The sequence below is a fragment of the Cajanus cajan genome, chromosome 3 (assembly GCF_000230855.2).
Source record: "Cajanus cajan strain Asha chromosome 3, NIPB_CcT2T_4, whole genome shotgun sequence".
NCBI lineage: Eukaryota > Viridiplantae > Streptophyta > Magnoliopsida > Fabales > Fabaceae > Cajanus > Cajanus cajan.
In genome coordinates, this window is record NC_138519.1 from 27750534 (window position 1) to 27775805 (window position 25272).

At 33.5% G+C, this 25272-nt stretch overlaps 1 long non-coding RNA gene across 1 annotated transcript; it reads left to right on the plus strand.

Moving 5' to 3' along the window:
- Positions 1 to 22452: 22452 nt before the first annotated feature.
- LOC109810055 (uncharacterized) lies at positions 22453 to 25067 on the plus strand. The gene is made up of 3 exons (XR_002240712.3): positions 22453 to 22682; positions 22760 to 22802; positions 22987 to 25067. It is a non-coding gene; the product is annotated as an uncharacterized LOC109810055 (long non-coding RNA).
- The last annotated feature ends 205 nt before the right edge of the window (positions 25068 to 25272 follow it).

Genomic DNA, 25272 nt, shown 5'->3' on the forward strand with positions numbered 1-25272 from the left:
TAAGAAGTTGTAAGAGGAAAAAAAGCCAGAATTGTTTTAAGAATTAAAATAAAAGAATATTTTGTTTTGTTTCTTTGATAATTGTGTCATTTATTTGCCTTTTGCCAACTTCAAAACAATAAAAAAAAACTATATACTAGTAATTCTTAAAGGAACAAATATGTACAGTTTAATTTTTTAAAAGTCATTGTTTACATATTTTGAATTTTCAAGGGCTAAATTTGTCAACAACATGACATTTTTGGAACAAAGTTATAGATAAATGAACAAATTTAAAAAGCAAAAATTAATAGACAAATAAAATTTTGAAAAACCAAATTGTTTATATTATGGTGGTTATTATAAAATTTTTTCTGTTTGTTAAATATAAAACTAGTACAAAAAAGGTAATTTATGTCGGTTATTTTAAGCTTTTTACTTTTGAAAAAGGTCCAACATTAATGCGGGAGACGTAAATTTATGTCGGTTGTGATAGACGACGTAAATTTACGTCGAACATTCACAAGAGCCAACGTAAAAAAGTTGTAAACAAAAAAAACATAACGAGTGCAAGCAGAACAGGCCGTTCTGCTTGGAGATCCACTCAAACGCGAAGAATTTTCTACTTGATCTTAACTAATATATTAACAAAGGATGATCCACCCAAATGCGATGAAGAGGATAATATTAACTAATATATTAATAGATCAATACATATATTTATTTTCAACAAATCGGTCGCTAAAGATTTATTTTTTATTTTATTAAATTTTATAGACGTTGCGAATTCGGTCGTTACGAAATACTCATATTTGGTCTCTCAAGGATTCTATTTCACAATACTTCACTTTTTAGCATGTTTTGTCCTTAATTACACAATTTTTTTGGAAACTTCCCAGAAGGTCATCCATCCCTATATTACTCCAAGTCAAGCACGCTTAATTGTGGAGTTCTTATGAGATAAGCTACAGAAAGGCATATACATATTGTCAGTATAGGTAGTACAAATTGATTCATTTAAGTCATCCTCAAATATACAATCTCATACTTATACTACCTTTGGATCCCTCTCATTTCGGTGTATCCGAACCGTTATAAAAATATAATATTATTTATATATACTTACTTTTATAATTCACAATCTACTTATTTCTATTTAAAATTAATATTATGATACAATTTAAATTATCTATTATAAATTTAAAAAATTAAATAATTATTTTTATATTTTAAAATGAGAAGGGTTATAATAACACAGGTATAACTTTTACTAAGTATTACATTGTTCAATAACTTTATATTAAATGTGAATTTTGTAAATCCAACCGTTAAATTGAAAGTTCATATCACTTTATATGTTTATATCAAGTTTTGTTAAAATTGAACAACAACTTGAAGGTAATCAAAGTGCTCATATTTTAATATATTTTGAAATGTATATGTTACGTTAATTTTATTTTACAAGAATGAAGTATCAAATCATCTTGAATTCATATAAAATTTTGTATATATGATCTAAGAGTAAAAAACTTTCAATCTAACGGTTGAATTTATAAAATTCACATTTAATATAAAGTTATTGAGCGATGTAATACTTAGTAAAAGTTACACCTATGTTATTATAACACTTCTCTTTTAAAATATTATTTTTATAAATTAAATTTTAACATTTTAAATAAATTATTAATTAACTTAATATATTTATTCATCTTAAATCTAAGATATAAAATTCAAAAAAATGTATTTATCCTTGTTTTATTTTCTAATTATCAATCATTAATAAAATACTAATTTAAAATCTTAATTATCAAGTTATATCATAATATTTTCATATCAAGTTTAAAACCAGATATTAGTTATAAAATATGTTAATTTGTGTTGAAATTTTATTTCAACATGAAACTTTAAAATAAATGTGTGAATAAAAAAAAACTCCATTAAAATAGTCACGTATTCTATTTGATAGAGAAAAAAGCAAGGAAACACATTGTGATGTATTAAAAACTGATCAAAAAGAACCCGTGGGTGGTTTGCCCAATTAGTTAAGGGGGAAGACTTAAGATTTTCTCCACGTAAGTATGTGTGTGGATTCGAGCTCTACTGTCAGCGATTTTAGCCTTTTTAAACAAAGCATGTGTAATTGTAATAAAAAGGAGGTGTATATATCATAAGTAAAATACTATGAACATCTATGAGTAAATTAAAATCAAAGGATAATATTTTTTTTAAATTACTAAAAAATATTTCATTTTATAATTGTTTCACAAACTCTTACTAATTTTTGTATAAGTCAATTGCTTTTAAACAAGAAACTATACAATTATATCAATTGAATTGAATGATTAAGCCTAACTTTTAAAATAACAATTGAAATAAAATAAGATTCATGAAAATAATTTCAAAATATATTAGGTAAATAATTTTTATATAATAAAATTAAAGACAAGGATTAAAATAATCAATGGGGTTAATGTAATAGTCATTTATAAATATTTAAATAAATTATAAGTAGCAAGGTATTATTTAATTGATGTTTAAAATAAAATATTTTATAATATATAAATGAATTGATTTTTAAGATAAACTATTATATACATATTTAAGTAATATAATTTTAAAATATATATGCATAATTAGATATATTTTAAATAAATATTTTTATGTTAAAAATTAATTTATCATTAAACAAAATAAAAATATTTCAAAATATGGTTGTTGTTGAATCAGTTTCCCATGGTGGGATCATATTCATATATAATAATAAAATCATGTCTCTTTAAAGAAGCGATATCTACCCCAAAGTAGTACCAGCATAATCGAAAATAGATGATATAACGTATTTTAAGTAATTGATCTCATGTGTTATTGGTGTATATATATATATATATATATATATATATATATATATATATATATATATATAAAATTTATTTTATAATTTTTATTTATTAAACTAATGGAACATTAATTATATTTTATTAATTTTAGATTTGTTTGATAAATTTTTATTAATCCTTATATAAGCCAATTATTTTTAATTTAATGGAACTAACGTGTTTATATCAATTGAACTAGATGTTTAAGTCAATTTTGAAAATAATAATGAAAATAAAATAAGATTTATGAAAAAAAATTTATTTATCTTAACAAAATTGGAAAGCACAATAAATTATATATTTTCATATTATCTAATAATGTAATAAAATATTAAGCATGGTAAAAGAGAAATAAATTTCTAAAGAGAAAAATAAATAAATTTTCTAGATAAATTATTATTTAAATTAGTCTAATTTTTTTTAAAAAAGATTCAATTAAAAAGTTTATTATTTAATTTTATTTTATAGCATTATGTTTCTCATTTTTTAATACATCATGGTATATTAATTATCTATTTTAAATTATATAATTTGTATTATTTTAAAAACCAAATTAATTTTATTGAGAGGGTACTGATCTTTATTACTTATCATTAATATTTTTATCATTATAAAAATAATATTATATATTTTTATATTTACTTTCATTTAAAAGAAATATATTTCTAAATTTTTAAAATAATTTACATTTAGCGACTGATTTTAATTTGGTCGCTAAAATTATTATAAACAGTATTGTTTTTATTTTTTTAGCGACCGATTTTAATTTGGTCGCTAAAATTATCATAAATAATAATACTTTTATTTTTTTAGCGACTGATTTTAATTTGGTCGCTAAAATTATTATAAATAATAATATTTTTTTATTTTTTTAGCCACGGATTTTAATTTGGTCGCTAAACTTATTATAAATAATAATATTTTTTTATGTTTTTCGTGACCGATTTTAATTTGGTCGCTAAAATTATTATAAATAATAATATTTTTTATTTTTTTAGCGACCAATTTTGTTTTGGTCGCTAAAATTATTATAAATAATAATATTTTTTTATTTTTTTAGCGACCGATTTTAATTTGGTCGCTAAAATTATTATAAATAATAATATTTTATTTTTTTAGCGACCGATTTTAATAGTCGCTAAAATTTTTATAAATAATAATTTTTTTTTAATTTTTTAGCAACCGATTTTAATTTGGTCGCTAAAATTATTATAAATAATAATATTTTTTAATTTTTTTAGCGATTAATTTTAATTTGGTCGCTAAAATTATTATAAATAATAATATTTTCGATATTTTAGCGACCTTCCGTCGCTATTTTAATCAACAATTATTATTTAAGCGACTGATTTAGCGATCAATTATTTGCCACTAAAAAATTCGGTTGCTAAATTGGTCGCTAAATAAAATTTGCAACTAAATCAGATTCAGTCGCTAATTATGTCGCTATTAGCGACGAAAAAAAATCGGTCGCTAATTTTGGTGGCTAAATTGACTTTTTTTTTTGTAGTGGTCGGTCCCTACGAGGTCCGATGTAAAAAACTTGATTATATTTACAAAAATGCCATCGTGTTTTTTTAATGTTAAATTTTTTTTTATCTGACGAGAATACAGTAACGTAAATTTCATATAATTCTTCCTTTTTGTCGTCTAACAGGTTGTATCGACCTTAGAATTCAAAGAATAATACTACAATTGCTATCTATTTTAATATTATTATGAATTTTTGTTAAATATACTTCCAAATATATCTTCTTCTGACTTTTTTTTCCAACCAAATAATACTCTTCAATTTTACTCTTCCAAAAAGTTTATACTCTTTTGAAAAAAACTAATTTGAAAAAATATATTTTAAAATACAAAATAATTCAAAAAATTAGTTTCCAGTAATAATAATAAATATATTATTTTTATTGATCCTTTATCATAAAATCAATGAATTATGTCTTTATAAATGACATTTTTAAATGTATAACCTTATATTAAATGTATGAAATATTAAAGATAAAACGAACAAATTAAGATTAAAAATGATGAAGATAAAAGTGGAAAAAATAATATTTAAATTAAGGACAATAAAAATGATCATTGTGAATGTTGATTGTTGAAAAAGAAAATAGCAAATAATAATTAGAGAGAGATAAAGTTAGAGAAGAAAATGAGTAAAGGAAGGAATAAAGAAGATAATATTTGGAAGTAAAATTATTTTAAAAATGAATAATTAAAAGAGTATTTAGGATTTTAAAAAAACATTGATAAGAAAAATGTATTTATTAAAAGTGATATATATATATATATATATATATATATATATATATATATATATCATTTGACTTTTAATGTCGTTATGAATTATAATGGTGTTTACTGTTTATCACATGGAGTTTTTGTTATAAATCTTACTCCGTGATTTTAAATTGAACGTATGATATCTTGTGTGACAACTGACTTTTTAATTATATATTTGAATATTAAATTGTTTGAGTCGCCCAAACATGAAAACATTAAATAAAAGAATAATTAATTAAAAAAACAAGTAGGAATTAAGTCTCGTAAACTCATATTTATAAAATAAGCTCATATTTCAATAAAATTATATTAGTTATTTAATATAATGTATAATTTAGTAAACCATTAGCTGTCTAGACTACGAAAAGCATGTGAAATGAGCTTAATGATCCTTATTAACTTTAACACAATGAGAATCTTGTGGTGCATTTTTTTTAATAGACATAATTCACACAAAATTTTTAAAAATCGGTAATTAAAAATTAATTAATGTTTGCTTAAGTGTGAATTCCACTTAAGCATTATTTAGTGGAGCATTTAAATTCAGAATGCTAGTTATGTTGCTAATATATCAACCTACACAATTGTATCTTGTTCCCACATTTGAAGAGTTACAGAAGTTCCATTGAAGAATTTTGATTTTCATTTTAATTTCAGTGATTCTGTGTATCTTTGGGGCTATTTTTCTTCCTTAATTCTTTTCATTCATTCCGGAGTTGTTTATTTATTTTTTTATTTTTTATTTTTTTCACTTTCCAGCAGGCTAGGCTAGGCCGATTCCGAATCAGTTGGACACAATATAGAAATAGTTGGACCCGAACCAGAAGAAGTTGGATCCGAATCAGAAACAGTTTCAGCCGGTCCCGAATATGGTGAATGGGTTTATTCTATGAAATCGTTGTTTGATTTGCTGTCAGATGGAGCTCTCGGTGTGAAAGCATGTAGCATTTCAGGAGTTCCGGAACAGTTTGGAAAATCGGAAAAGGAAGCTGAACCTTAAAAGCCAAAGGTGGTATCCGTAGGACCCCTCTACAAGGGAACCAAAAGGGACCTGCTACACATGGAAGAGATCAAACACCGTTTCATGCTCTCTCTATTCAATCGAACCACAGAACCACTTGGCGCCTTCTACAGATGCAGCAAAATCATGCTTCACTTAGACATAGTGGTCCGAACATTCTACGTGGACGACATCACATTCAACAACTACGACCTTGCCAAAATCATGTTACTCGATTCATGTTTTCTGCTTGAGCTTCTCATCACCAAAGCCGAGGTATCAGATAATGATTTTAGTGCTTTACGAAGCCTCTCAGGCTTACCTCTTCAAATAAAGAGCCACCAATTCAAACACTCCTTAGCCGATGTAAGAAAACTGAGAGAGTTCTTTTCCGATTTGAAATTACTCGGAAACCAGATACCTTTCTTCGTTCTCATTTTGTTCTTCAGTATACTTTTTCTCCCTGGCTTTAACATTGATGATTTAACACGTGTTCGGAACACTATCAACGCCCTTGCGTTGTTTCTCTTTGACTGCACTGATTCCCTTATTGTGACAGATAGCCCAAATAGAGCACACCTTCTCGACATCGTGCACAGTTTCGTAACTAAGAATGAAGATGGGAATATAATTGCTCCGGAAAACAACCATCATTCAATATCTATTGAAACTTCGGAGGAGGCAAATTTAAACTACGAAACTAAATTGGAACAGAAATGCTGTGCATATAGGCTCTTATCCGATGGGATTAAAGTTAAGCCTCAGATTCGTAGCTTTGATTTTAAGAATGAGGGCGCCTTATTTGGTTGTTACAAAAGTTTCAAAGTGAATACCTTGGAGTTAGAGATGCAGCCTCTGAACATCACTGAAGAAAAGGAAATTGAGTGGCGGAATTTCGTTGCATGGGAGCAGAACAGAATTACGCATGAAAAATACATCGTTGGAGAACATGACCGGACTAACTGCAGATTCAGCGAGATTGCTTTGTCGCTCAGAGGTTTGGTTTGTTGTGAGCACGACATCAAACTGCTTAAGAAAAGTGGGGTTTTAGAAACCAAGTGGAGCAATGAGGACTTGATGAATTTCTTTCGTTTACTCGCCCGTGGAATTCAGATTGATACTAATATGGTCCACAAGTACGATGTGATGATTCGGACCTTAAAGGAAAGTTCGGATCCCAGAAGAAACTTTAAATTATTTTGGCTTTGGCATATATTCAGACGTGTTTTGATAACCATAAGGTACAAGCTCAAGGAAATGTTTGCGACTTTGAAACGCGACCACACTCCTACAGTGTGGAAAACCATAGGAGTACTCGCCGCGGTCGTGCTTCTTTTTCTCACCGTTGCCCAGACTGTTTTTGCAGCCATTGGCTTGTAGTTATTTCTTTCTTATTTGTACTTATAAAAAGAAAAGAAAAAAATAAGTTGCTTCTTTTGTCAGCGAGTCCTAGACTAGTTACATACAGTATTTTCACAAATTTGCAGTGTGTGATGTGTCGAGTGATTGTATCAGTTAGATTTATTTTCCAATAATGTTGGTTGTGTCTTAATTTTGTTCAAGTAGATGTTGACGAAGACGGAAAAACCAGGTCTTCCCTGTAACATTGTAAAAAAAAAAAAAAAAAAAAAAAAAAAAAAAAGAGGCTGATTCAGTAGCCCAGAACGGGCCGTTCCCAAACTGGAACGGGCCGTTCCACACTACTGAATTGAACTACATATTGTAGTTGAGAACGGGCCGTTCCGGCAAGGAGAACGGGCCGTTCTAGGAAGGAGAACGGGTCGTTCCGGAGGGAGAATGGGCCGTTCCGGAGGGAGAACGGACTGTTCCTGAGGGAGAACGGGCCGTTCTGGATGAGTCCCGGAACGGGCCGTTCTGTTTTCAGAACGGGCCGTTCTGGGCGTGGATTTTGTGCGTGATCTGGGAGTTCAGAACGGGCCGTTCCGGTATCGGTACGGGCCGTTCTGGCCACTCCGGATTGCCTATAAATAGGGGTGAAGGGGGGCCGTGAGGAGTTATGGTTCTAGAGAGAAGTTTTAGAGAGAAGGTCTCTGGGTCAGTGAGCTCCTTTCTCTCCCAAATTTCTCTGTTTAACTCCTTTTCTCCTCTGATCAATAACTCCTTCTGTCTTTTCTTGAATTTCAGATTAGAAAGCTTGTTTTGGGAGGACTGAAGTTTCGAGTTGAGCCTCGAGGGGAAATTATACTTTTGATTCAGTCTTTGGCTATCTGAGCCAATCTTCAGGTAAGGGAAGCTAGATTGTTTGCATGTGGCTGAATTTGTTAGTTTGGATGAGAGTTTTGAACTCTCTGAATAGTTTTAGGCCGGGCGCAGGTTGAGCGTGCCAGGCGTGGAAGAGCTTAGAGCTCTTGGGTTGGTGTTAGGCCAGGCGCGAGTTGACGGCACTATGCTTGAATATATTTATGAATGAATTGATGCTTATGCATGTTTAAAGTTGAAGTTTTAGATCATGTTTGTATGATATATGATGTATGGTGAGGTGTGATTCATATGTATGCTTTGTGATGATATATATGAATGTTTGAATATGATACGTTCATATGGTATGTATTGATCATAATGGTAGGTAGACCATTTATGATGTATGATGCATTATTGCATGTGATGTCTTATGACATGTGTATGGTTGTTGATCATGATGGTGGGCAGACCATTATGATGTATGATGCATGATTGCATGTGATGCCTATGGCATGAGTCTAGCCTAGGACTTGAGGAGAGGAAAAATATTTCGAACTGGAAGAGCTCACATAGAGTCTCTTGAGAGTGGTGCTTGGATAGGCCACTGATATATGAGAGTGGTGCTCTGGGAGGCCACTGGATTTGGGAGAGTGGTGCTCAGATAGGCCACTGGGTTGGGTGAGTCTCCTCTAAGTCCTTAGCTAGTGTTGGAGCGGGGTATGAGGTCGAGGGTTATTCCCTTAACCAAGTACTCGGGAAGGTGCGTGGATCCTTGCGGATAGTCGGTGGGCGAACTCCACAATTGACTTGGTTAATGCATGCCAAGGTCGTGGTAAGCCCGTACCCAGCTGTGCTATACCTGACGGTGGATCTGGACTTCCAAGTGTGTAAGTGACATCATCCGAGTAAACCCGAGTGAGGATTATATATCCTGTTTAGCTGTGACCGAGCGGGCGCATTGGGCGTGAAAACGGTTGGGGTGGTTTCGGTAGGATGGAATGTCACTTATACAGCTCTATTGTTATGGAGATCTCCTAGGTGTATGCGTGACGACGCATTAGATGATTGATATGTATGCCTATCTGTCATGAGTTGCATTCATTGCATGATTATTAATATGATGAAGTGTGGTGTTTGACTTCATGTTTGGTGAATGAATGATTGATTGAGATGAAAGGTTCCTTAGGGACAGGATTTGGGATGCATGTGTAGTATATAATTTTTATTCTGTACTTGTATTATTGATCTTTGAATTCTAGCTTACCCTTCTGTTTTCCATGTGGTGGAACTGCGATGATCATACTTGGTATGGGAGCAGGTCAGGGATAGCTTGTGAGTAGAGATGATCGTTGTGAGACGAGGAGCTGAGTCTCGTGTTTTGAGTTACCATTCTGGGTAACATTTTTTTTGTCAGTGCTTGACCGGCACTAAGGAATATTTTGGGATGACTGTACATATATGGTGCTATATTTTATATACAGAAACTTAATTATTTCGATCTTTATATTTATGTCTGTATGTATGTGCTATCCAGTTTAATATTCTCTTAGTTAACTAGTTGTAGTGCGATTCCACTAAGTGTAGAGACCGTGGCGGGTCGTTACACTTTTATGGTATCAGAGCCGGTCGAGTCTTTTAGGATACTATGTGGGGAGTGATCCTTCTAGGTTTCTGTTGTGTCATATCTCTGATATGTGTTAGCCTTTGGTGAATTGTGGGGGTATTATGTTACTAATAGGATGTTTGAATTCTTGTAGTATGGTGAGACCCCAGTATGACCAGATTGCTAGGGCCATGGAGATGATAGCCATGGCGATGCAGCAGCAGAGTGCTCACTTTGCTCATATGGAGGCAGGTAGAGCTGTGGCTGAGGCAGCTAGAGCTGCGGCTGATGCAGCTAGACCGGTGGTCTCTCAGGAGGGGAGAGATTTAGCAGAGTTCAGGGGATGTCAGCCTCCTCAGTTCAGAGGGGATTCAGATCCTGATGTGGCGGATCAGTGGTTGAGGGATATGGAGAAGATTTTTAGTGTTTTAGGATCTTCTGATGAGAGAAAGTTGGCTTATGCAGTTTACATGCTGGGGGGCGAGGCTGAGTACTGGTGGAGAGGCACCAGGCAGATGTTAGAGAGCAGGGGTGTGCCTGTTGACTGGGATTGCTTCAGGAGGGTCTTTTTGGAGAAATATTTCCCAGATAGCGTTAGATACGCTAAGGAGGCAGAGTTCATGAGATTACATCAGGGGAGCTTGTCTGTTTCTGAGTATGCTATGAGGTTTGAGCATCTAGCTCGTTTCTACTCTCAGGCCATATCTGAGGCTTGGAGATGTAGAAAGTTTGCGGAGGGATTGAGGCACGAGCTGAAGAGGGTTATAGTCCCCATGTCCATAGTAGAGTTTCCTGCCTTGGTTGAGAAGGCAAAGACTGTTGAGAGTTTGGAGAGTGGTGGTAGCAGCGGTAAGGCTGCTAGAGTTCAGGAGGGATCATCTGGGTCCAGGAGGGGAGGCCAGCAGAGGGGACCTTATGACAGACCTGTACAGTCTCAGAGAGGAGCTGTTAGTAGGGGACCTCGACCTGTTACTCCTCAGGGCGGAGCACAGTCGATGCGGTGTTATCGATGTGGAGGAGCACATATGGTGAGAGATTGTTCCCTTCCGGGGAATGTTTGCTTCAGATGTGGTAGGCCAGGCCACATCTCTAGAGATTGTCAGACACCGGCGACTTCATCTGGGAGTGCCCCGAGGCCACCCAGACCTACAGCTGCGGGGAGAGTGTTTGCATTGTCAGGTGCAGAGGCTTCTACTTCATCAGACTTAGTGAAGGGAAAGGGGAAGGCAGCAGGTGAGGATGTTTTATTTTTTATTCGATTCTGGAGCCACGCATTCTTTTATTTCTGTTGATTGTGTGAAGAGATTGGGTTTGTCAGTATCTTCCTTGCATGTTGATTTGTTTGTGTCTACTCCGGCTTCAGTTTCTGTGGTGACGTCGGAGATGTGTGTGAGATGCCCGATAGAGGTGTCTGGTAGGAGGTTCCGAGTGAACCTGATTGTGTTGCCCATGGTGGATATCGACATAATCTTAGGGATGGATTGGTTATCTGCCCATCACATCCTTATAGATTGTGCTCGGAGAGAGTTGATGTTTCCTCAGTTGGAGGATGAGGTGTTGGTATCAGCGGGTCAGGCTGAGCAGTTGATGAGGGATGGAGCTGAGTGCTTCATGTTGTTTGCAACTTTGAGTATTGAGACAGAGAGAGCTATCGCTGGGATCGAGATTGTCAGTGAATTTCCTGAGGTGTTTCCAGATGATGTGCCAGGATTGCCACCCAGGCGTGATGTTGAGTTTAGCATTGATCTGGTACCAGGTGCAGGACCGGTATCAGTGGCTCCTTATAGGATGGCTCCAGCTGAGTTGGTAGAGCTGAAGACACAAATTGAGGATTTGTTGGAGAAACAGATGGTGAGGCCCAGTGTTTCTCCTTGGGGTGCTCCGGTACTGTTAGTGAAGAAGAAAGATGGTGGGGCCCGTTTGTGTGTTGATTATCGGCAGCTGAATAAATTAACGATAAAGAATAAATATCCCCTTCCAAGGATTGATGATTTGATGGATCAGCTGAGGGGAGCTTCAGTGTTTTCAAAGATTGATTTGAGATCCGGATATCACCAGATTAGGGTGAAGGAGAGTGACATACCGAAGACTGCCTTTAGGACTAGGTATGGTCACTATGAGTATGTGGTGATGCCTTTTGGTGTCACTAATGCTCCAGCAGTGTTCATGGATTACATGAACAGGATCTTTAGACCGTTCTTGGACAGATTTGTGGTGGTCTTCATTGATGATATTTTGTGTATTCTAGATCATTGGAGGATCACCGTGAGCATTTGAGGTCGGTTTTGGAGGTGTTAAGAGAGAGACAGTTGTATGCCAAACTGTCCAAGTGTGAGTTTTGGTTGTCCGAGGTGAGATTTTTGGGGCATGTGATATCGGCAGAGGGGATTGCAGTAGATCCAGCCAAGGTGGAGGCTGTGATTCAGTGGGAGCGTCCGATGACTGCTACAGAGATTAGGAGTTTTCTTGGGTTGGCGGGTTACTATCAGAGGTTCATTGAGGGTTTTTCTCGAATAGTAATGCCTTTGACTCAACTGACTCGAAAAGATCAACCTTTTGTTTGGACGGACGCTTGTGAGCAGAGTTTTCAGGAACTAAAGAGACGGTTAACCACTTCTCCAGTTTTGGTGTTACCTAACACTGGTGAGCATTTTGATGTGTTCTGTGATGCTTCTCACCAGGGGTTAGGTTGTGTGTTGATGCAGGGAGGGAGAGTAGTGTCATATGCTTCGAGGCAACTGAAGACCCATGAGAGAAATTATCCTACTCATGATTTGGAGCTTGCAGCTGTGGTATTTGCCTTGAAGTCGTGGAGGCACTATCTGTATGGTGCGAGATTCAGTGTATACAGTGATCACAAGAGTTTGAAATATCTGTTTGATCAGAAAGAGTTGAATATGAGGCAGAGGAGGTGGATGGAATTTCTAAAGGACTTCGATTTCCAGTTGATGTATCATCCTGGAAAGGCGAATGTGGTAGCTGATGCATTGAGTAGGAAATCCATTCACATGTCGGCTATGATGATTAGGGAGTTGGAGTTGATTGAACAGTTCCGAGATTTGAGACTAGAGGTGGAGGTTGTTCAGGATCACATTAGTTGTGGTATGATCACCATAACTAATGAGTTCTTGAAGCAGGTGGGAACTAAACAGTTACAGGATCCAGAGTTGTTAAGGACTTTGGGATTACTTGGTACTGAGAGGGCAGCTGGTTTTGAGCTTGGTACTGATGGGATTCTAAGATTCAGAGGTCGAATTTGTCTGCCTTGTGATTCAGAGTTGAGGAGAGTTGTTCTAGAGGAGGGACACATGAGTCGTCTTAGCATACATCCTGGTATGACTAAGATGTATCAAGACATCAAGAAAAGTTTTTGGTGGCCTGGTATGAAGAAGGAGATAACAGAGTTTGTAGCCGCTTGTTTGACTTGTCAGAAGGCGAAGATTGAGCATCAGAGGCCCGGAGGGGTTTTACAGTTGATGGAGATTCCTGAGTGGAAGTGGGATAGTGTCACTATGGACTTTGTGGTTGGATTGCCTAGGACAACTAGGAACAGTGACTCTATCTGGGTGATTGTTGATAGGTTGACAAAGTGTGCTCATTTTCTTCCTGTCAACAAGAGGTGGTCCTTGGAGAGGCTTGCACAGTTATATATCCGAGAGATAGTACGGCTGCATGGAGTGCCTTCCACTATTATTTCTGACAGAGATCCAAGGTTTACTTCAAGGTTTTGGCAGACTCTACATCAGGCGTTGGGAACGAGATTGAGGTTGAGTTCCGCCTATCATCCACAGACAGATGGTCAGTCGGAAAGGACAATTCAGTCACTAGAGGATCTTCTGAGAGCTTGTGTGTTGGACCATCTGGGTAGCTGGGAGGAGGTGTTGCCATTGGTAGAGTTTACCTATAATAATAGTTAGCATGCGAGTATTGGCATGACACCTTTTGAGGCTCTATATGGCAGGAGGTGTAGGACTCCATTATGTTGGTATCAGGAGGGTGAGTCAGTAGTGGTTGGTCCAGAGTTAGTTCTTCAGACTACTGAGATGGTGAGACAGATTCAGGAGAGGTTGAGAGCTACTCAGAATCGACAAAAGTCTTATGCTGATAAGAGGAGGAGACCTCTAGAGTTTGAGGAGGGAGATCATGTGTTTCTCAGGGTGACACCCACTACTGGAGTGGGAAGGGCTGTAAGGGCCAAGAAACTCACACCGAAGTTCATTGGTCCTTATCAGATCCTTCGTCGTGTAGGTCCAGTAGCTTATCAGTTGGCGTTACCTCCGATTCTGTCCAACCTGCATGATGTGTTTCACGTTTCACAGTTGAGGAAGTACATCAGAGACCCGAGTCACGTGATAGAGATGGATGAGGTGCAAGTTAGAGAAAACTTGACTTACGAGAAGAGACCGGTAGCTGTAATTGATCACAAGTTGAAAGAGCTTCGAGGCAAGTCTATTAGCTTAGTGAAGATTCTTTGGGATGCAGCTACTAGTGAGGCAACCTGGGAAGAAGAGAGTCGGTTCAAGGAACAGTATCCATTCCTCTTTTCAGGTAAGCCTATTTTCGGGGACGAAAATTCTTATTTGTTGGGGAGTATTGTAACATTGTAAAAAAAAAAAAAAAAAAAAAAAAAAAAAAAAAAAAAGAGGCTGATTCAGTAGCCCAGAACGGGCCGTTCCCAAACTGGAACGGGCCGTTCCACACTACTGAATTGAACTACATATTGCAGTTGAGAACGGGCCGTTCCGGCAAGGAGAACGGGCCGTTCTAGGAAGGAGAACGGGCTGTTCCGGAGGGAGAATGGGCCGTTCCGGAGGGAGAACGGACTGTTCCTGAGGGAGAACGGGCCGTTCTGGATGAGTCCCGGAACGGGCCGTTCTGTTTTCAGAACGGGCCGTTCTGGGTGTGGATTTTGTGCGTGATCTGGGAGTTCAGAACGGGCCGTTCCGGTATCGGTACGGGCCGTTCTGGCCACTCCGGATTGCCTATAAATAGGGGTGAAGGGGGGGCCGTGAGGAGTTATGGTTCTAGAGAGAAGTTTTAGAGAGAAGGTCTCTGGGTCAGTGAGCTCCTTTCTCTCCCAAATTTCTCTGTTTAACTCCTTTTCTCCTCTAGATCAATAACTCCTTCTGTCTTTTCTTGAATTTCAGATTAGAAAGCTTGTTTTGGGAGGACTGAAGTTTCGAGTTGAGCCTCGAGGGGAAATTATACTTTTGATTCAGTCTTTGGCTATCTGAGCCAATCTTCAGGTAAGGGAAGCTAGATTGTTTGCATGTGGCTGAATTTGTTAGTTTGGATGAGAGTTTTGAACTCTCTGAATAGTTTTAGGCCGGGCGCAGGTTGAGCGTGCCAGGCGTGGAAGAGCTTAGAGCTCTTGGGTTGGTGTTAGGCCAGGCGCGAGTTGACGGCACTATGCTTGAATATATTTATGAATGAATTGATGCTTATGCATGTTTAAAGTTGAAGTTTTAGATCATGTTTGTATGATATATGATGTATGGTGAGGTGTGATTCATATGTATGCTTTGTGATGATATATATGAATGTTTGAATATGATACGTTCATATGGTATGTATTGATCATAATGGTAGGTAGACCATTTATGATGTATGATGCATTATTGCATGTGATGTCTTATGACATGTGTATGGTTGTTGATCATGATGGTGGGCAGACCATTATGATGTATGATGCATGATTGCATGTGATGCCTATGGCATGAGTCTAGCCTAGGACTTGAGGAGAGGAAAAATATTTCGAACTGGAAGAGCTCACATAGAGTCTCTTGAGAGTGGTGCTTGGATAGGCCACTGATATATGAGAGTGGTGCTCTGGGAGGCCACTGGATTTGGGAGAGTGGTGCTCAGATAGGCCACTGGGTTGGGTGAGCCTCCTCTAAGTCCTTAGCTAGTGTTGGAGCGGGGTATGAGGTCGAGGGTTATTCCCTTAACCAAGTACTCGGGAAGGTGCGTGGATCCTTGTGGATAGTCGGTGGGCGAACTCCACAATTGACTTGGTTAATGCATGCCAAGGTCGTGGTAAGCCCGTACCCAGCTGTGCTATACCTGACGGTGGATCTGGACTTCCAAGTGTGTAAGTGACATCATCCGAGTAAACCCGAGTGAGGATTATATATCCTGTTTAGCTGTGACCGAGCGGGCGCATTGGGCGTGAAAACGGTTGGGGTGGTTTCGGTAGGATGGAATGTCACTTATACAGCTCTATTGTTATGGAGATCTCCTAGGTGTATGCGTGACGACGCATTAGATGATTGATATGTATGCCTATCTGTCATGAGTTGCATTCATTGCATGATTATTAATATGATGAAGTGTGGTGTTTGACTTCATGTTTGGTGAATGAATGATTGATTGAGATGAAAGGTTCCTTAGGGACAGGATTTGGGATGCATGTGTAGTATAGAATTTTTATTCTGTACTTGTATTATTGATCTTTGAATTCTAGCTTACCCTTCTGTTTTCCATGTGGTGGAACTGCGATGATCATACTTGGTATGGGAGCAGGTCAGGGATAGCTTGGGAGTAGAGATGATCGTTGTGAGACGAGGAGCTGAGTCTCGTGTTTTGAGTTACCATTCTGGGTAACATTTTTTTTGTCAGTGCTTGACCGGCACTAAGGAATATTTTGGGATGACTGTACATATATGGTGCTATATTTTATATACAGAAACTTAATTATTTCGATCTTTATATTTATGCCTGTATGTATGTGTTATCCAGTTTAATATTCTCTTAGTTAACTAGTTGTAGTGCGATTTCACTAAGTGTAGAGACCGTGGCGGGTCGTTACATTCCCTAGTTCATAAGCATTTTTATTTTCAGATAAAGTAAGTGGCTCATTGATTGATATTAATGCGAATAAACCCGTAGTATTGTAGTAGTACCGATAAGTGTTATGATTTTATTTAGTTTATGCCTTAATTATAAGTACTTATATCAATTTTCCATGCTTTAAATATTATTTTTAATTCAAAACATATCTAAATTGTTAGGTGATCACATTTTGTCTTTGAATCATGTTTTTAGGTAACTTACAAGTATTTGATTATTGTTTTGTAGTTTAGGAGAAAGCTAGGAATGAAGGAAGGAAGCAAGGACAAAATGTTAAACTCAAAGCAGAAGGAATTTTGGGTTAAGTGTCCAGGCTAAGCATCAGATCTACGCTTAGCCTCAGTTTGGCAAAGAATCACTAGAACAAACTTCAATCTTCAAGCTGAGCGTGGAACTGGCGCTGAGCTTCAGAGTCCCAGAAACTTATTTCTTTCCAGACCTATCATCAAGCTTAGTGTGGCATCTCACGCTTAGCGTGGATTATACTAACATGTCATTATTCACATTAGACAAAAGCTTTTATGACCTAAAAGAGGATATTTTGAAGGGAGAAGTAAGAGGAATCATTCTTGGAGTTTGTGTGGTGGCTGGAGAGTTCTAGAACCTTCAAAATCAAGCTTCCTCCTTTCTTCATCATTTTGTAGAGTTCTACATGTCTATGTGTAGCTAATCTTACCCTTGTTGGGGTTTGATGTAACTACACCCATTCTCATGTGTAAACTCTAAGTAATCAATTTCAGTTGTTTTTCAGTTTTATTGTTCTGTTTCTGTGCATAATGCTTGTTATGACTCGATCACCCTTAACTTGAACTTGAGGTTTTTAAGAGATTGAGAAATGATTTTAAACCTTTGACTTGAAATAGAGTAGCTAATGGTGCTTATTGTTAGAGATAGAGTAAATGTCATTGGTCTTTCTTAAACTCTGGTTTTTAAAGCTAGTTTCTTGGTTAAACTATGCAAAAAATTGATAGTTTAAGTTAGCAACTTAGATGCCAACTTGTAAGAGATTAGGGTTGGTTACTTTTGAGAGTGATTAATAAATTCTTAATAAACTATTATGAGCTTAGTGATAAATATGAGAGGAAGGTTTAGTGAAGTCAAATCACAACATTTATTAATATTACTTTAAAATCAAGTTTTGCACCCTAAGTGTTTACAAAAATACCAAAAAGAATTCTTATAACAATAACATTGTTTGTTTACATTATTTATTGCAACAAATCAATTTCTTATTACTTTTGGTAACTTAGTTAGTATAACAAATGAATTTGTAAAGTGTTGCGCAAGTCCCTTGAGAGACAATACTTATACTTTCATTAAACTATTTATACGATTTGGTACACTTGCCAAGGGAGATATAACAAGTACCAATGGCCAGGGATGGATGTAGGTTGTCCATAGTGGGGGCACTTGCCCCCACTTCCATTTGCTACATGCATATTTTCTTTATTTAAAAAAATTAATTTAAAAAAAAATTATATTTTAATGAAATCAACATATATATTTAATTATCATATTTATAAAATATAAATTTGGAGGAGATATTCATTTATTAGATGTTTGTCAAATTTTTTTAAAGAGTTCTCTTATATGATAAAGAATATTCCTTAATAACAAATCAATTTTTAAAACAAGTTTAATCATACTATATATATATATATATATATATATATATATATATCTTAATACTCATATATATAATATAATATGTTAAAAAAAATTAATTTTTGATAAAATAAAATTTGCAGCATATATTTACCTTTTGTGTTTTCTATTTATTATATACGTTGATTAAAAAAAATCAAAAATAAGAAAGATCAAAAGATTTGTGTTGTACTTAGAATTTTTATTATAAAATATTTTAAAATAAATTATCATCTAAAAATACATATTAGATATTAAAAACATGTTTATATCATAAATAAATTAATTTTTACCAAATTTAACATATTTATTTTTATATTTTTTTTATCAGTGTTAAATTATTATAAATTAGGTTTTTATGATTGTAGTTCTAATCAAATTTATGGCAAATAAATAAGTCATATTTAGGATATATATTTTTTAAAAATTTATGTTCAAACTTACTAAATTATAATATAATCTAGTATGATCTAATTTATTTTTATCTTTAATTATAATCGTAGATATAAAAACTTGTAAAAAATAATTATGATATATATTTATACTTTTAAAAGTTTTATGTATAATTTTTAATACTAAAATATATTAATAAATATTGTCCCACTATCTAAAATTTCTGAATCCATCATTACTGTAAATTGTGTTTTTATTAGGTCATTTTTTTTTTCCTTTTGGAACGTATGATTTGGTAGATCAGTTTTAGTACTAATGATTGTTTCACATCAAATTTCTCGATATCGTGCATAACTTCATTTATTTTGACAAATTTGTAAGTTTAACAAGTTTTCTTTTATTAATATGTTAAGGAATTGGTTAGTCACTCATCAAGTAGTTATTATATTTATGATAAATAATACATATTTAAAATTTTATAAAATAAGATTCTATATTTTATCTAATAATACATCATGTGTCTAAACGTGTGCATTTTATGTTTCGTCTTATTTGTATTTTATAAAAATATTTTCCTTTTAGAAAAACGCTATGTTTATTAATATTAAAACTTAAAAATTTAAGAAATTTAAAATTGTCTTTTAACCTAACAATTTTTAAATTAAAAAAAATAAATTGTAAACTTGATTTATAAATTAAAAATTTTTAATTTAATGGTTAGATTATTAAAATTTAATATAGAACATGAGTTTTTGAATAACTTATGTTCTACATTAAATTTTAATAATCCAATTATTGAATTAAAAGTTCTTAATACATAAATCAAATTTACAATTTTTCTTTAAAAAATCGAAAACTATTTGATAGTTTGTTTTATTAATTCAAATTGACGAATAACTAATTTACGTTGATTATACGTCAATTTAAAAAGTATTTTATATATTAATTTGAATTTATATAACAAAGTATTATATAATTTTCAAATTTTTAAAAATTTGTAAACTTAATTTATATATTAAAATTTTTTAATTAATAATTAAATCATTAAAATTTAATATAGAATATGAGTTATTGAATATAATATGTCTCTATCTATATATAACTTTTTTGCCAAGACTTATAAGATCCCACTTTGTATTGGAGATGCTCATTATTATTATTAAGAAAATATTATATAACTTTTTTACCAAGACTTATAAGATCCCACTTTGTATTGGAGATGCTCATTATTATTATTAAGAAAATATTGAGAGAATTGAGAGATTATATATATAAAAAAATAAAAAAAAATCAAAGATGATTTTTATTTATTAACAATAAGAAAAATATAGAATAAGAGAAATTAAAGAACATAAGTTAATAATATATTATATTATATATCACACTTTCTTCTTTAAATTTAATATTATTAATTTATTTTTCTAAATTACAGGTAGATTTTTGTTGAGAAATAGAAACATCATATTAATTAATTAATTATTGTTAAATATTTTTTATAACATTTTTTTACATAATTTAATTATGTAAATTTTATTTTTATATTTATATAAATTAAAAAAAAAATAGTACCATCTGACAAAGAGATCTTGAATAATTACTCACATTGATTGTGCTCAGGGTTTCTGTTCCAAAGGAACAATATAAAATTATAGTCATAGACTTCATTGCTACTTGCTAGATAAAATAATTAAATTGAAGGCAAAAATTAAAAGAACGTATAGTACATGAGTGTGAACTGGACTTATTAATTTAGTATTGGGATAGGAATACAAGTTTCTAGATGCATGATTGGGTAATTAATAGACGGAAAAATAAACAAATGCTACATATTATAATAACAAATAATATTTGCAGTACACATCCATCATACCAAAAATAATCACACATCGATCAAATGAAATTGTGCGATAACTCACATGTGCATGTGATTTTCAAAACTTTGGGAGAGACTTGTCAAAGGAATTGACTTCAAGAGTCAGTAGCATTACTCTAAAGTTTGGACTTTGGAGTACCACATTTTTCGGACATGGATCTATACAAAGAAAAATTCAAAGAACCTAAACTTAAAAATAATATTACGGAGAAAGATACTAGAAAGTATAAACAAGAGCCATGGCACGAGCAGTTTTTTTTTTTTTTTTGGTATTTTTTTATCCATAACGTACAGGTATTTTGTGTATGAAGAATAATGGCCTTTTGGCCATAATAAATAAAAAAAATTAAAAAAATTACTAAAATAACATATTTAAAAAATATTTTATCAAAATAAATTATTTTGGATACGTAAGATTCAGAAAGTGAAGAAATCATTACATTATATGACGTGTTCAGTATATGGATACAAACAACTTGAAAGGGTCAAACCACTTGCCGTTTTGTGCATAAATTTTTAAAACTAAAATCGTCATTTTGGTTAACGTTTTCTTCATGGTTTTGCACTATAGCTAGTAGATAAAAAGGACAATACGTAGGTGAAAAACACTTGTAAAAAGTAATATATTCTTTATAATAGCCCATCATGAGATCCATTCTTTATCCCAATCACATCAATTCCGTTCTCTTTGCCTAACTCACTTGTTTCTCGACGTCTCATTCCCTAGACCAAACCACCCACAAGCCATGGCCACTACTCCCAATAATAGACTCTCTCTTGCCATGGAGAGAATTGGGCAATGATAAACAACACACTCAACTAATTTCATTTTCAAATCTATGCGCCATGCATGCATGCACATGCTTAGTATACTCTCCAATCAATCTCTATAATAACCAATTTCTTGCATTTGTTTTTTGCAGGGTTATCTTCTCAAGACATACCAACTGATGTTATAGTTGAAGTTGGATAAGTGACTTTCTCTCTCCAGAAGGTGAGTATTATGAATCAAGTGGCATGTTATTATTATTTGTTACTCCTACCTAATATGTGGTTACTTTTTGCAAGTGATTTTCACCTGTGCATTGTACTTTTTTTATCTGCTAGTCATAGTGTAAAATCATGAAGAAAACGTCAACTAGGATGATTTTAGTTTTGAAAATTTATACACAAAACGTTAAAGAGTCTGACGTTTTCAAAAGTTGTTTGTATCCATCCATTGAAATGACATATAGTGTGACGTTTTCTTCACTTTCTATGATCCTACATGTACAAAATAATTTATTTTGGTAAAATATTTTTTAATTAATTTATTTTAATAATTTTTTATTTTTTTATTTATTATGATTACAAAAAATTAATTAATTAGTAATGATTGTTTAGTGTGACGTTTTCTTCACTTTCTATGATCCTACATGTACAAAATAATTTATTTTGGTAAAATATTTTTTAATTAATTTATTTTAATAATTTTTTATTTTTTATTTATTATGATTACAAAAAATTAATTAATTAGTAATGATTGTTTTTGCGATTTTAATAAATCACTAAAAAAATGTTGTAATTCTAGGAGTTAATTTAACCCCTAAAAAATAATTAAATTTTTAGCGGTTTAAAACTGCCATAATAATTAAATATCTGTTTATCTTTTGTGTCATCACGTGGATAACTTAATTAAAATATATTTTTATTTTTATTACAAAAATTTTAAAAAATAAAATAAAAGAATTAAAAAAACTTAAATTCAAAACAAAAAAATCATAACTAGGGCAGTTCTATGAAAACTTCACGGCTTCTTCTGTGAAAGCTCAGATTCTATGATAGCTTCACTTCACGTTCAACATAATCCTTCGTGAGCTAATTTGTGATGAAACCATTTTGCAAAGTTTCCAATTTGGGATTAGTGATTTCTCAATAACTTCTTTAAGCTTTCTGTTCACTACTCTATCCTTCGGTCGATTGCTTTTATTTAAGGTGAGTTTCCCATTCATATTCATTTTGATTCCCTATTTTTGCTCCGTCTAATATTTCATTATGATTTTTTTGTTTAGAGGTTTTTGGTGGAACAATTTTTTCAGAGATTACGAATTTTAGGTAAGAGAATACGAATGTTCCTTAATTGTTTTTTTAACGTTTTGATTTGAAATTACAGTGTTATTTGCCTATTCAAATTACGAGTGTTATTTGTTTTTGATGTTCTGATTTGAAATTGGCTTGTTCATGATGTTTTTATGATCAGTAATATGTTTATGTTGATACGTATGTGCATATTATGCAGATATATATTGTTGATAGTCTGGACAGCGAAAGGATAGGGAAAGGAAAGCAGGAATTTAAGGTGATAAAATCTAAATGTGCATACATACACCATAATTTTGCAAATAGATTTTGAATAGATGTATGGATTACTTGTTGACAATCATAAATGATCCATTTATGATTCATAGTGTCATCTTGGTGTTTGCCAACAAACAGGACCTGGTATGTCTTTTTTTGTAACTTTTTGATCTCTGATTTTTTGGCTAAATGACCTGACATTTATGGTTATCTTCATAAGTGTGGCTGAACAAAAAAAAAGTGTGATTGAACAAAAATCTTTTTCTATTTTCTGGGTAACATTTTCTGGCTTAGCAATATTAGCAGGCTTGTCATAAGTAAAAGGCCCGATCTTGTTGATTTGGGAATTTTGTTGTCTTTGTGAAGAGTTGTTGTTGTTTCTTCTGATTTCCTATGTGGTCAGTGAAATCTTGAATGTGCCTTAGTATGTCGTTGAGGGTTTTCAAGATTTTTAAAAAATTCCAGTTAGAATAATAGTTTTTCTTAATAAAATCACTAATTAGTTGATATTTTTCTTTCTTTTCTTTGATCATGATTTGATTCGAAGGGAGGGAGAGGAAGGAAAGATTTTAAGGAAGGGGAGGATAATGATTTTAAAAAAGAGGAGACATATCATGTTTGATTCATAAGAATAATCTGATTAATAAATTTACTGCTAGATATATAGAATAGGAAAATGATATTAATTAAGAATAATTTATCTAATTAATGTAAAAGTTCCTCTCTCCTATGGAATTATTAAAATTTGGATGAGTCAAAATTGAGTGAGGACAGAATTAATCTTGTACCCCCTTTCAAAATCTATAAATAAATAAGAGTTCTTTTGAACATATAAACCTTAATCCCCTGCACATCTATTTATTTAGTCAAATTTTTGTAGTTTACCAAATCCCCTGCACATAATTGTTGCTTCAAAGCACAAATATTAAGAGTTAATCTCTTGCACATGTGTTTGCTTAAACAAATTTGTGTAGTTTATCAAGTGATATTGGATACTTACAAGCGCAATTGACATCCTCTTGCAGATTATATTGCTTCAAATATGTAAGAGGTTATAAAATCATATCAGCATTTCTACTTCCTTTTCTGCTGATTTTATTGCTTTAGGATATGTAAGAGATAATAAAAACATATTCAACATTTCTACTTCTTTTTGTTAGGTCCAGAGTAGACTTAATAGTTACTCACAGCTAAAACAAGAGATGAGTAAAAAAAAAAAAGACAAGGGAGAAAATAACCACAGTAAAAATATTATTTACTGAAAGGGAGGAAATTACAACACTTCTCTCTCTATAACTTACTCCTTTCTATTAGGAGACTACTACTACCGAGAACAGATCTCAAGGTGTATAAGAGAGGAAGAGAGAAGAGAAGAAGATTTGGGATGAAAATTATGGTTTTCAGCTTCCCTATTTATAGGAAAGTCCCAATGGCATTTTCGTAATTTCTCCTAAATTTTTAATATTATTTTATTATTATGTGGGACCCGCTTCTAATATAAAATTAGAAAACCACCGAAAGGTGGTGGCAGCTGTACGCAGCTGTACCTAACATTTCTCCCACTTGAAGATTATGATTAAGTTAATCATATCTTCACACCATTTCTTCTTTATTGATACTTCATGTTGCTTATGTTTCCAATAGGCCAAATAAGGATCGACACCATGTAAACTTGTCAGTGTTGACAGGCTTTGTCATTACGTCTGCTATGTTGTCTTTTGTATGGATCTTCTGCATATCCACTTTTCCTTCTTCTACTACTTCACGAACAAAGTGATATTGAATTCCTATGTGCTTTGTCCTGGAATGAAAGGCTGGATTCCTTGCAATGTGCAAGGCACTCTGACTGTCACAATACACAGTAATTTTCTCCTGCTTGTGCCCGAGTTCTTCCAATAACCTTTGAATCCAAATTGCTTCCTTGCATGCTTGCGTAGCTGCCATGTATTCAGCTTCTGTAGTAGATAGAGCTACAACAGTCTGTAACTTAGACAACCAGCTCACTGCTCCTCCAGCAAGTGTAAACACATAGTAGTAGATTTTCTTTTATCCAGATCTCCTGCAAAATCTGAATCAACATAGCCTCTGACAAAAAACTCCGATCCTTCAAAACATAATGCAACATCTGAGGTTCCTTTGATGTATCTAAGGATCCTCTTTACAATACTCCAATGCTCTCTACCAGGATCTGCCATAAACCTACTGACCGCTCCCACTGCTTGTGCAA